A 13,829-nucleotide genomic window follows, 5' to 3' on the forward strand; every position below is an offset into this window, starting at 1 on the left:
GCGGTGGCGGCGTACACACGCGCCGCCCAGGGGCGTTATCGGCGCGTCGTCTGAGGGCGTGTCTTGGTCTTCTCTTGTCATAGGCGCACCTAGTTCAGCGCCTGCTATACAGTGTTTCCTAGTGCCGACCGGCGTGCTGGTGACGATGTACGCCAGTTCATTCCTCCCAACTCCGAAACGCCGCACCTTTGTCGTGTACTGGAGTACTGGAGATGCGAACGACAACGGGGGGTGACGGAGGGGGGGGGGGGGGGGGTAGGCACTGGACGTAGAGATTAGCCGGGAGCCGTAACTGTGGAAGACAGTGTACTCCCAGCCGTACCTCACCATCTGGCTTGCGAGAGCAGAGGAAAGTCCACCCGAAAACACTGCTCAGGATAAACGTCCAGTCCTGAGGACGTTTCCTGGGGAGATGACGGCGATGGCGGTCCAGGTCCATCGAGTCGGAGAGCGGCGACGGCGGAGGCGATTGTGCGACGTACATTGGCTCGTCGTGGGGTGTCGTGGTGGCACCAGCGGCCGACAGCGAAGGCTGGGTGGTCCCGTGAGGCTGTGATTCTGGGGGAAAAAGCAGGAGAATCTTGTGGCAAACGACAAATGAGAATTTTTTTCTGACGACGGCGCTGTGAACCATAGGGACCTGCCATTAGATGAATATGTGTGCCACTGTGTTTTTGGATCTCGCCTCCCTCCCAGAGCTGTCGGCCAAAAACCCTGTAAAGAAGAAGATCACGTGGTGCACAGCGATACTTGCAGACCATCGGCGGCGCCAGATGCTGCGGTAGATGGAGCAAGTGAAGCAGCGTCCGATTGCGGCGGCCATGCAGAACTGCCACCGGTGATGGTGGCAAGAAAAAATTGCAGCGCCTCTTCCAGTGTGTCTGAACTGCGAAGCCTGACCACTTGTTGATTGAGGGTGCGAACAAAGCGTTTCGCTTCTCCGTAGGAATGAGGGTGAAACGGAGCACTTGTTAGATGACAAATGCCATTTCGTTCACAAAATTATTCAAAGTCATGTGACGAACTGAGCTCTGTTGTCCGCAACAACGGCTTCAAGCAATCCTTCAATGCAAAAAATTGAGGACAATACTTGACTGGTGCTAGTGACGTGGTAGAATTTATATGCACCCCAAATGGAGACTTGCTGAAAGAGTTTACCACGATAAGGCAAAGGAGTGTTCGAGAATGGTCCTGGAAAGTCTGTGTGGACTTGTCATGGAGATTGGGCTTAGGCCAACCTGAGAATATCTGTGGCGGAGCGAATTGGTTTTCCGCCCAAGCGCGACCCTGTGACGTCATCTGTTCAGTATGGGCGTCCATGCCCTACCTAGTGCAGTGCCAGCGCGCTAACTGTTTAGTGCGAAAAGTTCCCTAATATCCTTGGTGAAGCAGTTTTAACACATTCCTTTGCAACACTGTGGAAATGAGCACACGCGATTGTGCGCTGTCAGATTGTACTAAGATCACATCGTGTTGTGCTGAAACGTTATGCCCACAAGCAAAGTCTCGGCGCACTACTGAGTTCTGAACACTGTTCAATGAGCGAGGCCAAGACTTGCGAATGTAATTAAACAAAATCTTCAGATAAGGGTCCGTTTCCGTGGCCTGTGTAGTTTTTCTGTAATTCAATGGAAAAGATTGCAGCAATTTAGAGTCCTGCGCATCGATCTGGCAACAAGATGCGTCAGAGGAATCAAAACCAGTTCGGGGCCGATCGGAAGGCGAGAAAGGGCGTCAAAATTGCCATGCTGTGCCGTAAGTCTGTATACAATTTCGTAATTTCGTACTGATACTGGGATAGTAGCGAAGCGAAACGTTGCAATTTTGAGCGGTACGTGTAGCAACCGGCTTTGACGGATGAAACAAGCACTGCAAACGCTTATGATATGTCACTAGACTGAACTTGCGACCAAACAGATAGTGATAGAATTTTGTCACATTCACAATAGCGTGAACTTTTCAATTTATGAGTGGTGGTGATGGTGGTTAGTGTTTAACGTCCCGTCGACAACGAGGTCATTAGAGACGGAGCGCAAGCACGGGTTAGGGAAGGATTGGGAAGGAAATCGGCCGTGCCCTTTCAAAGGAACCATCCCGGCTTTTGCCTGAAACGATTTAGGGAAATCACGGAAAACCTAAATCAGGATGGCTGGAGACGGGATTGAACCGTCATCCTCCCGAATGCGAGTCCAGTGTGCTAACCACTGCGCCACCTCGCTCGGTAATTTATGAGTAATTGCAATTTGTCTGAGTTAACAACTTTGAGGCAAGAGCAATAGGTCTGTTTTGTGCACTAATTCTGAGTGAAAGCACAGCGCCGATTCCGTAAGAGGAGGCGTCTACTTGCAAAAATCACTGGTTCGGCAGAATCACAATGTACTTAACATGTGTCACTGAGCAAGACATTTTTGAATGTGTCATGACACTCTTCGGTCCACGCGAAAGGCACATTTTCCCGACCCAAGCGATGCAATGGAGACGCGATCTGCGAAGCGTTCGAAATGAAACGGATGTATGTCAACTTGCCTAGTAATAACTGCAGTTCAGATAATTGCGAGGAATAGGGAGGTCACAGATTGCAAGCAAATGAAATTGGAGGCGCTGCAAACCGTGACTATTTATCCCATGACCGAAGTACTGTAGTTCTGTCAGAAAAGTCACTTTTCGATAGGATACTTTAGTCCTGCATCTAACAACACTCTAAGAAGGGTAAGTAAATTGGCAATGTGTTCCTCTGGCGTACGACCTGAAACAACAATATCGTCAAGGTAGTTCGAACAGAACGGCACTTGAGCAGTCTGCTGTTCCAAGTAACATTGACAAATGCTGGGTGCGGAGGCATTGCCGAAGGGCAAAGGCAAATACAACAGGCCTAGGTGTCTGTTAATAATAGACACTTTGTGATTCTTCATCTAGTGGTATTTGCAAATAAGCATAACGCAAATCTGTCTCAGAAAAGTAACGGTCTGCGCCCAGCCTGTCCATAAGTTCCTTAGGGCGAGGCAATGAATTGGTGTCAATTATTGTCTGGACTGACTGCAGTTTTGAAGTCAACACAAATGCGAATGTGACCAGAAGTCGTGGGCATCAAAACCAATGGGATTGCCCACTGACTAGATTTTTTAATTCACTGGCTACCTTGTCTCCTAAAGCAATGGGAATGGTCCGATGCCAGAAAAACTTGCATTGTGGCTAAGGGTAATGTGCGCTACAAAATTATGAGCTTTTCCAAGTCCAACAGAAAAGGGTTCAGGAAATTCCTTAAGCAAACTAGCTACACAGTGTTTTGGATTAAAAGCAGTCACTGGAAGTACATTGTCTTGGATGATAAGGCCAAACAAGTCAAACGAATCTAAGGCAAAAATATTTTCACTGGCTCTTGATTGCAACACCGTAAATTTCACTGTCCTAGTGTGAGATCTGAAGCCTAACTGTTCGTACGTATCACGATTAAGCAAAGTTATAGAAGCACCTATGTCCAATTGAAAGTCAACACGACGGCCAGCAATTTTTAGTGTTACAAACAGTTTGTTGGAATGGCGTGGCACTACACAGGGACGAGATGACGGCACAACTTTACTTGAGTTACTACTAGAACCTATTGTCGGTTTTGAAAACACTGCATTCACAGAACGTGCATAAGACCTGTTATTGCGATAGCGGGCAGAATTGGTATTCTTTTGCCATTGCAAGCAAACTGGCATGGCCTTTCTTCCCACGTGAGTAACATGTTGCATTGCGCGAAGGACAATCTTGCCGCTTATGGCGAGCAAAACAGCGAGGACAAGACTTCACTCGATTTACAGGCATGCTATTTTTTTTTCCAAGGCCGTCTGCGCATCTGTGTGCCCGCTCGTTGTGGCGGCTGAGCGGGGCGATCGCGGGCAAGAGGCAGCTCGACCCTACAAATCGGGTACAAAAATGGCTCTGAGCACTATGGGACTTAACTTCTGAGGTCATCAGTCCCCTAGAACTTAGAACTACTTAAACCTACCTAACCTAAGGACATCAGACACATCCATGCCCGAGGCAGGATTCGAACCTGCGACCGTAGCAGTCGCGCGGTTCCAGACTGTAACGCCTAGAACCGCTCGGCCACACCTGCCGGCTACAAATAGGGACCTGATCAAAATTATCGGCGACTGTGGCGCCGAAATCGAATTGTTATAATACTTTCAATACTTGATGGAGCGAAGGATCTGAGTACTTGAGAATCCGCTCTCTAATTCTGCTATCAGGGACATTGTATGTGATCGCATCACGGATCATCATGTCACTATAAAAGCTGCCACAACTGCACTTGAATTAGAAACCCTGTTGAGACCCTGTAAGTCGGTATACCACTGACAGTACGTCTGATCCGGTTTTTTCTTAAGTCGAAAGAACTGAAATCTGGCCGCCGCCATCTGAATCTGCTGTTAGTAATGCTGACTTAGCGCATCTACTGCTTGGTTATAGGAGACTACATCGGGAGACGACGTAGGGAAGAGTTTTTTTTAACTAAGCGAAACACAGGGGTTCCCGCGACGGACAGGAAATAATGAGATTTAACAGTGCATTTAATTCGATGGAGTCGACTGTGGGCCTGGAACTGGGTGAGATATTCGAGCCATTCCTCTTCTTTTTCATCGATGTGCCGAAACGCTGGAATGTTATTTGGTGGCACTTGTTGGATCGGTTGGTTGGTCGGTTGGGCCGTCGACACAGCTTGTGCGGCAGTAGACAGCAATGTGGCGATTTGCTGGTTCTGAAACTGATAAATCTGATTTAGCTCTGGAGCAGGAGCAGAGGGCCGAGTTGGTGGGGTAGCCATTCTAACGCTAACACATTACAGCAAAATATGAAAAGACAAACAGGAAAGCAATGTGCAAAGCCTCTAAAAAGAGAAATAGATTAGTTCTGCAGCTACCCTCCTGAAATACATGCAACAACAAGAACAAATGAGCAAATAGAATCGCAAATGACACCTCCCGCCCAGCAACCTGGAACACAAGAAGAGCAAACAAAACTTGCTGACCAGACTCGTCGCCATTTGTTGCGGCTGTGTCCTCTTGTAGTGTTTTGTGGTTCCTAGCTGGATGAGGAAAGGGTGGTATGATAGGTGGGTGGCTGGTTTCCTCTCACTACAACACAAAATGCACACGTGGTTATAATACACTTTATTACAGGAAACAACGGAGTACTTAACTTCAGTAATGCCCATTATGAAGTTCTGTGGTTAACAGCAATCAACTAACATCTAATTCTTGAATCTTGCCCATATCCGTATCACAACTACAGGTTGTTTCAAACATGACCGGTATATTTGAAACGGCAATAAAAACTAAACGAGCAGCGATAGAAATACACCGTTTGTTGCAATATGCTTGGGACAACAGTACATTTCCAGGCGGACAAACTTTCGAAATTACAGTAGTTACAATTTTCAACAACAGATGGCGCTGCAAGTGATGTGAAAGATATAGAAGACAACGCAGTCTGTGGGTGCGCCATTCTGTACGTCGTCTTTCTGGTGTAAGCGTGTGCTGTTCACAACGTGCAAGTGTGCTGTGGACAACATGGTTTATTCCTTAGAACAGAGGATTTTTCTGGTGTTGGAATTCCACCGCCTAGAACACAGTGTTGTTGCAACAAGACAAAGTTTTCAACGGAGGTTTAATGTAACCAAAGGACCGAAAAGCGATACAATAAAGGATCTGTTTGAAAAATTTCAACGGACTGGGAACGTGACGGATGAACGTGCTGGAAAGGTAGGGCGACTGCGTACGGCAACCACAGAGGGCAACGCGCAGCTAGTGCAGCAGGTGATCCAACAGCGGCCTCGGGTTTCCGTTCGCCGTGTTGCAGCTGCGGTCCAAATGACGCCAACGTCCACGTATCGTCTCATGCGCTAGAGTTTACACCTCTATCCATACAAAATCCAAACGCGGCAACCCCTCAGCGCCGCTACCATTGCTGCACGAGAGACATTCGCTAACGACATAGTGCACAGGATTGATGATGGCGATATGCATGTGGGCAGCATTTGGTTTACTGACGAAGCTTATTTTTACCTGGACGGCTTCGTCAATAAACAGAAGAGGCGCATATGGGGAAGCGAAAAGCCCCATGTTGCAGTCCCATCGTCCCTGCATCCTCAAAAAGTACTGGTCTGGGCCGCCATTTCTTCCAAAGGAATCATTGGCCCATTTTTCAGATCCGAAACGATTACTGCATCACACTATCTGGACATTCTTCGTGAATTTGTGGCGGTACAAACTGCCTTAGACGACACTGCGAACACCTCGTGGTTTATGCAAGATGGTGCCCGGACACATCGCACGGCTGACGTCTTTGATTTCCTGAATGAATATTTCGATGATCATGTGATTGCTTTGGGCTATCCGAAACATACAGGAGGCGGCGTGGATTGGCCTCCCTATTCACCAGACATGAACCCCTGTGACTTCTTTCTGTGGGGACACTTGAAAGACCAGGTGTACCGCCAGAATCCAGAAACAATTTAACAGCTGAAGCAGTACATCTCATCTGCATGTGAAGCCATTCCGCCAGACACGTTGTCAAAGGTTTCGGGTAATTTCATTCAGAGACTACGCCATATTATTGCTACGCATGGTTGATATGTGGAAAATATCGTACTATAGAGTTTCCCAGACCGCAGCGCCATCTGTTGTTGACAATTGTGACTACTGTAATTTCGAAAGTTTGCCTGAAAATGTACTGTTGTCCCAAGCATATTGCAACAAACGGTGTATTTCTATCGCTGCTCGTTTAGTTTGTATTGCCGTTTCAAATATACCGGTCATTTTTGAAACACCCTGTATATAAAATGGCTAACGTTCCCTCACAGCTAGCTAAGCTGCGAGGCGACGACTATCACTGTGCAAGACTAGAGCACAGTGCGACGTATTGAGATGCAATACGAACAAAGTCCCGATGCGACGTACTGAGGTACTAGTTGGAGAGACTGAGACAGTTGAGTCGTCGGCGGTGGTCTATATGCACGCTGCCCAGGAGGCGTTATCGGCGCGTCGCCTAGGGGCGTGTCTTGGTCTTCTTTTGTCACAAGCGCGCTTAGTTCACCGCCTGCTATACAGTGTTTCCTAGTAGACACCGGTGTGCTGGCAAAGGCGTACGCCATCACACTAATAAAATATTTCTCTCAATCACCAGTCTCTCACTGGACACCACTGGCCCATCACTCCACTGCTAACCTTATCGAGTGACGCCAGAAGCCGTCCTCGCCCCTATAGTAATATAGCGTTCCGCAAGCGTCTTCAGTATTACATCACCAGTGATGGAAGTCAATGATGGAAGGACGAAAAACTCAATTCCTTCAATGAAACGTATCCAGTATAGATAAGACAAGACTTCAGAGTCTCATTTAAAAGAAAATGGAGAGTGTGTGAAAGATTACAGGGCATATAATCTGGAGCAGCTCATTACACAGAATACTGTAAGATCTAAGTAAATCATAGACAGGCTATGAGTACGAGATTTTTGCAAATGATGCACAAATCAGAGTGTAAAAATAAAAACAGGGCCTACAGCATATCTTCTGCTAACTTTCGTTCAATATTCGCATAATCTACATTTCAGTAGCTACAATGTAAGTGGGAGAAGACTTTAATGGAGACATTCTGGGATGATACGAAATGCGTGTAATTCACTTGTCTATAAAAATAACTTTCTTCAGTGCTTAGAAGACTAATGGAAGATTGTTTAATAAGCACGGGAATGCCCAACTACCTTGTGTATCCGACACATGACCCAAGCTGCATACAGTGCACTACCACAGTGACATTGGCTAATAAGTAGTACTCATTTAAAATATAGTACAGACAATGTAACAAAGCTTACTGTACATGTCTTGCCACAGAGAAAATGTGTCAGAGCGATAATGCCTTATTTTTTGAACTATCCCCAGTGACTAAGAGATAAGATGTATTTTAAAAATCATACCATATATATATATATATATATATATATATATATATATATATATATATATATATATATCAGTGTGTGTGTGTATTAAGCCCAGTGGCTCTCGCTGGCCCTGCAGCAGCAAGCCACAGGCTGAGTGCTGACTCAAGACAGAGTCGAGCATGTGTGCATTGGTGGAGTGTGGCGACGGCAAACGCCTGCACCAGCACTGGCACACATACGCGCTGTAGTGGCAGTTGCTGGGAACACAGTATACAGCACACCAGACATGTTTGAATATTTTTGAGTACACTACAAGAAAGTAGAAGGGATGCAAATACGCACATGCTCTCTGCTCATATATGTTTTGTAATTACAGGCCATTTTGTTATATCATTCTCTCAAGAATATGAGACTCATAGTTTAGGGCGCTCTAGCTGCTGGCGTGGGGCAGCCAAATGTTCATTGTTCTGGTCACGTAGTGCTAGTGTGCATGTGAGTGAACATTCAGTACTTACAAGGAGACGGTACAACCTTGGGGTCGGGGATTTGTCCGAAATTTTGTGTGGTGAAAGAAGACCCGCAACACCTCACTTGGTTAAAATATTAGGACGCACTACTCGGAAAATTCCGAGAAAAATCGATCCAAACTTTCTTACGTGACTTATGACTATATAATGTTAGTCCATTGCCCACCTGCCGTCTGGCGTAGAAGGTTAGGGCTCAGACTCGGACATTTACGCCAGAAGTCTCGGGTTCGATTCCTACTCTGGCACTTTTTTTTCTTCGGTCTCATTTTCTTTAGTTATTCCACCAATTATTCCAAAAGTTTCCCAAACCTACATTATTTTTAAAACATTATTTTATCTGAAGAACGGGAAGTTTTTCATTCACTGAAAAATATTCGTGCTCATGCTCGTTGATATTTTACATCGGTAAAAACATTTTGTACCCAGAAACCGTGTATTTACCTGTTTGGTCAGTATTTATCACATAATCCTCATGGTATTGAGGGTTTAAACGGCACGTCTGCCGACGAAAGTTTTCCGCAGACGCCTGGATGTCCTCCATTGACGCCGCTTCTTTTTTCAAAACCAGTTTCGTGATCTTGCGTTGTGAAATTCTCTGCTTCTGTTTAAATGCCATGACCCATCGATCAGACGCCTTGAATTTGAAATTGACGAATTGTGCAGCCGCAGGCAATGCCCAGTGCTGTAAATTTCTTGTCGTGACTTACTGATATTGCTGTCTTGCTTCCACGAAACGGTCATAGGTCTACGCATCTATCTCCTCAAATTTATGCATTCGCGTACCAGCACTTTCAACATATTTCTCCCATTGTGAAAGATATTCTTTTTTCTTCAATTGGTGACATCCTTTTTTTGCAATTAAATCATTTTCCGTCAAAGCTTTTCATAATACACCACTGCGTCCTTGAGTCGTAATTTTGATAGATCACTACGAATGGATTCTTCAGGAATTTCTTCTCCTATTGCAGATGAGGCAGTAACTTCTTCAGTCGACATGTTTAACCTCGGATCGGAATAACACGTTGAAATTTGAAACAGGCACGTATGTTCACGACGAAATCGAGAAACAAACTGCCATTTACTTCTCACGGCTCACGCACAGTCCTATGCGCAGATGACCGTTATAATCCCAAGAGGACTCTTACAAAGCACCATTAAACCTTGAAACCCCATAAAACGAAATAGAACAACGAGCAAGAATATTTTTCATTCAATGAAAAACTTTACGTTCTTTAGCTAAAATAATGCAGGTTTGGGAAACTGTTTGAATAATTAGTGCAATAACAAAAGAAAATGAAACACAAGGAAAAAAAGTACAAGAGGAGGAATCGAACCCGAGTTTTCTGGCGTAAGAGTCCGAGTTCTAACCATTTTTTTCCTTCTCTCGGTTTTTCTCATTTTTGTTCGATTTTGTTCGTTGTATTTGTTCTGTGCGGATGTCGCAGGAGACCCTTTCAAGTTCAGTGTTGAGCCGTTGACTCAGTTTTTTTATTACAGAGGGCAGCTAACCCTCTGACCGAACACGCTGAGCTACCATGTCGGCTCAACCATCTAGGCCAGACGGCGGCTCCGCATTGAACTAATATTTTAGACTCATAAGGCACCTAAGAAACTTTGGATCGATTTTTCTCGGGATTTTCCGACTAGTGCGTCCTAATATTTTAACCACGTGAGGTGTTAGGGGTCTTCTTTCACCACACAAAATTTCGGACAAGTCCCCGACCCCACGGTCGTGCTGTCTCCTTGTTAGTCCACTCCTCCACCCTCAACACGCTATTGCAGACAGTGGCTGTTGGCTGCATCTTTACATATGGATCGACTCTCGAAGCAGCTGGACAGGATGTACAGTGGCAGCAGCTGTGCAGGAAGGGTGGGAGTGATGGCTACACACTTAGAGTGCTGTGAGCTGTGCAGGGACAGGGCGCTCTTGGCCGAGTGCAGTGCCGGGGTGGGCGGTAGGTATGACATCCAGCATTTCTTACATGTTTTACATAAAGGTGTAACTACCTGCCCCGTAATATCCCAATGGTAGTGGCACAAGTGCAGGGTATTAATGTAATTTAACAATGTACGGTAGAAATGTTCCCATTGTCACGTCCAAGCCCACAATATTGCTATGATGTCAGAGTGCTCTTGGGTGGACTGTTAGCGGTGTCACTGTTTTTTTATGTCCTGATGGGGTTACAATTCGGTTTTTCAGAGAGTACTCTACTGCATTGTCTCCTTACTTAGCTTGCATTTATCGCGAATCTCTTGCCCAACGTAAAGTCCCGAGCGGCTGGAAAAAAGCACAGGTGACGCCTGTATGTAAGAATGGTAGAAGGACGGATCCTCAAAACTACAGACAAATATCTTTAACATCGGCTTGTTGCAGGATTCTCGAACATATTCTCAGTTCGAATACAATGAATTTCTTGAGACAGAGAAGTTGCTGTCCATGCATCAGCATGGTTTTAGAAAGCATCGCTCCTGCGAAACTCAACTCGCCCTTTTTTCACATGATATCTTGCGAACCATGGTTGAAGGATATCAGACGGATGCCATAGCTCTTGATTTCCGGAAAGCGTTTGACTCGGTGCCCCACTACAGACTCCTAACTAAGATACGAGCATATGGGATTGGTTCCCAAATATGTGAGTGGCTCGAAGACTTCTTAAGTAATAGAACCCAGTACGTTGTCCTCGATGGTGAGTGTTCATCGGAGGTGAGGGTATCATCTGTAGTGCCCCAGGGAAGTGTGCTAGTTCCGCTGTTGTTTTCTATCTACATAAAGGATCTTTTGGATAGGGTGGATAGCAATGTGTGGCTGTTTGCTGATGATGCTGTGGTGTACGGGAAGGTGTCGTCGTTGAGAGACTGTAGGAGGATACAAGACTACTTGGACAGGATTTGTGATTGGTGTAAAGAATGGCAGCTAACTCTAAATATACACTCCTGGAAATGGAAAAAGGAACACATTGACACCGGTGTGTCAGACCCACCATACTTGCTCCGCACACTGCGAGAGGGCTGTACAAGCAATGATCACACGCACGGCACAGCGGACACACCAGGAACCGCGGTGTTGGCCGTCGAATGGCGCTAGCTGCGCAGCATTTGTGCACCGCCGCCGTCAGTGTCAGCCAGTTTGCCGTGGCATACGGAGCTCCATCGCAGTCTTTAACACTGGTAGCATGCCGCGACAGCGTGGACGTGAACCGTATGTGCAGTTGACGGACTTTGAGCGAGGGCGTATAGTGGGCATGCGGGAGGCCGGGTGGACGTACCGCCGAATTGCTCAACACGTGGGGCGTGAGGTCTCCATAGTACATCGATGTTGTCGCCAGTGGTCGGCGGAAGTTGCACGTGCCCGTCGACCTGGGACCGGACCGCAACGACGCACGGATGCACGCCAAGACCGTAGGATCCTACGCAGTGCCGTAGGGGACCGCACAGCCACTTCCCAGCAAATTAGGGACACTGTTGCTCCTGGGGTATCGGCGAGGACCATTCGCAACCGTCTCCATGAAGCTGGGCTACGGTCCCGCACACCGTTAGTCCGTCTTCCGCTCACGCCCCAACATCGTGCAGCCCGCCTCCAGTGGTGTCGCGACAGGCGTGAATGGAGGGACGAATGGAGACATGTCGTCTTCAGCGATGGGAGTCGCTTCTGCCTTGGTGCCAATGATGGTCGTATGCGTGTTTGGCGCCGTGCAGGTGAGCGCCACAATCAGGACTGCATACGACCGAGGCACACAGGGCCAACACCCGGCATCATGGTGTGGGGAGCGATCTCCTACACTGGCCGTACACCTCTGGTGATCGTCGAGGGGACACTGAATAGTGCACGGTACATCCAAACCGTCATCGAACCCATCGTTCTACCATTCCTAGACCGGCAAGGGAACTTGCTGTTCCAACAGGACAATGCACGTCCGCATGTATCCCGTGCCACCCAACGTACTCTAGAAGGTGTAAGTCAACTACCCTGGCCAGCAAGATCTCCGGATCTGTCCCCCATTGAGCATGTTTGGGACTGGATGAAGCGTCGTCTCACGCGGTCTGCACGTCCAGCACGAACGCTGGTCCAACTGAGGCGCCAGGTGGAAATGGCATAGCAAGCCGTTCCACAGGACTACATCCAGCATCTCTACGATCGTCTCCATGGGAGAATAGCAGCGTGCATTGCTGCGAAAGGTGGATATACACTGTACTAGTGCCGACATTGTGCATGCTCTGTAGCCTGTTTCTATGTGCCTGTGGTTCTGTCAGTGTGATCATGTGATGTATCTGACCCCAGGAATGTGTCAATAAAGTTTCCCCTTCCTGGGACAATGAATTCACGGTGTTCTTATTTCAATTTCCAGGAGTGTAGATAAATGTAAATTAATGCAAATGAATAGGAAAAAGAATCCCGTAATGTTTGAATACTGCATTGGTAGTGTAGCCCTTGACACAGTCACATCGCTTAAATATTTGGGTGTAACATTGGAGATCGATATGATGTGGGACAAGCAGTAATGGCAGTTGTGGGGAAGACGGATAGTCCTCTTCGGTTCATTGGTTGAATTTTGGGAAGATGTGGTTCATTTGTAAAGGAGACTGCTTATAAAACACTAATACGACCTATTTTTCAGTACTGCTCGAGCGTTTGGGATCCCTATCAGGTCGGATTGAGGGAGGACATAGAAGCAATTCAGAGGCGGGCTTCTAGGTTTGATCATCACGAGAGTGTTACGGAAATCCTTCAGGAACCCGGGTGGGAGTCTCTGGAGGAAAGGGGGCGTTCTTTTCGTGAATCGCTACTGAGGAAATATAGAGAACCAGCATTTGAGGCTGGCTGCAGTACAATTTTACTGCCACTAACTTATATTTCTCGGAAAGACCACAAAGATAAGATAAGAGAGATCGGGGCTCGTACAGAGGCATATAGGCAGTCACTTTTCCATCGTTCTGTTTGGGAGTGTAACAGGGAGAGAAGATGCTAGTTGTGGTACGAGGTTCCGCAGTCCACCGTATGGTGGACTGCGGAATATGTATGTAGATGTAGATGTTTTTTAAACGCTTACATTGCATGGTAAATTCCTGGCAGTGAAATGTAGACTTGACATTGAGCATTTTGTTTGTGTCAAAATTCATCTTTATTTCTTAAGACACGATCAACTAGTTGAAGAGACATGAACAACCAAAACAAGATCACAATCAATGGGTGATTACCAGAACATTATATGACAAGATATTGTCCCCACAACTCAACAAATCTGCAAAAATATCGCGAATACACTCCTGTGGGGATAAAAAATAAAGGTTTAAGAAGGGAAATAATAAGCCACGGCTGCAAAATACTAAGACGAGTTCTTTACAGACGAATGGAAAAACTAGTAGAAGCCGACC

Source organism: Schistocerca gregaria, chromosome X (genome assembly GCF_023897955.1).
Source record: "Schistocerca gregaria isolate iqSchGreg1 chromosome X, iqSchGreg1.2, whole genome shotgun sequence".
NCBI lineage: Eukaryota > Metazoa > Arthropoda > Insecta > Orthoptera > Acrididae > Schistocerca > Schistocerca gregaria.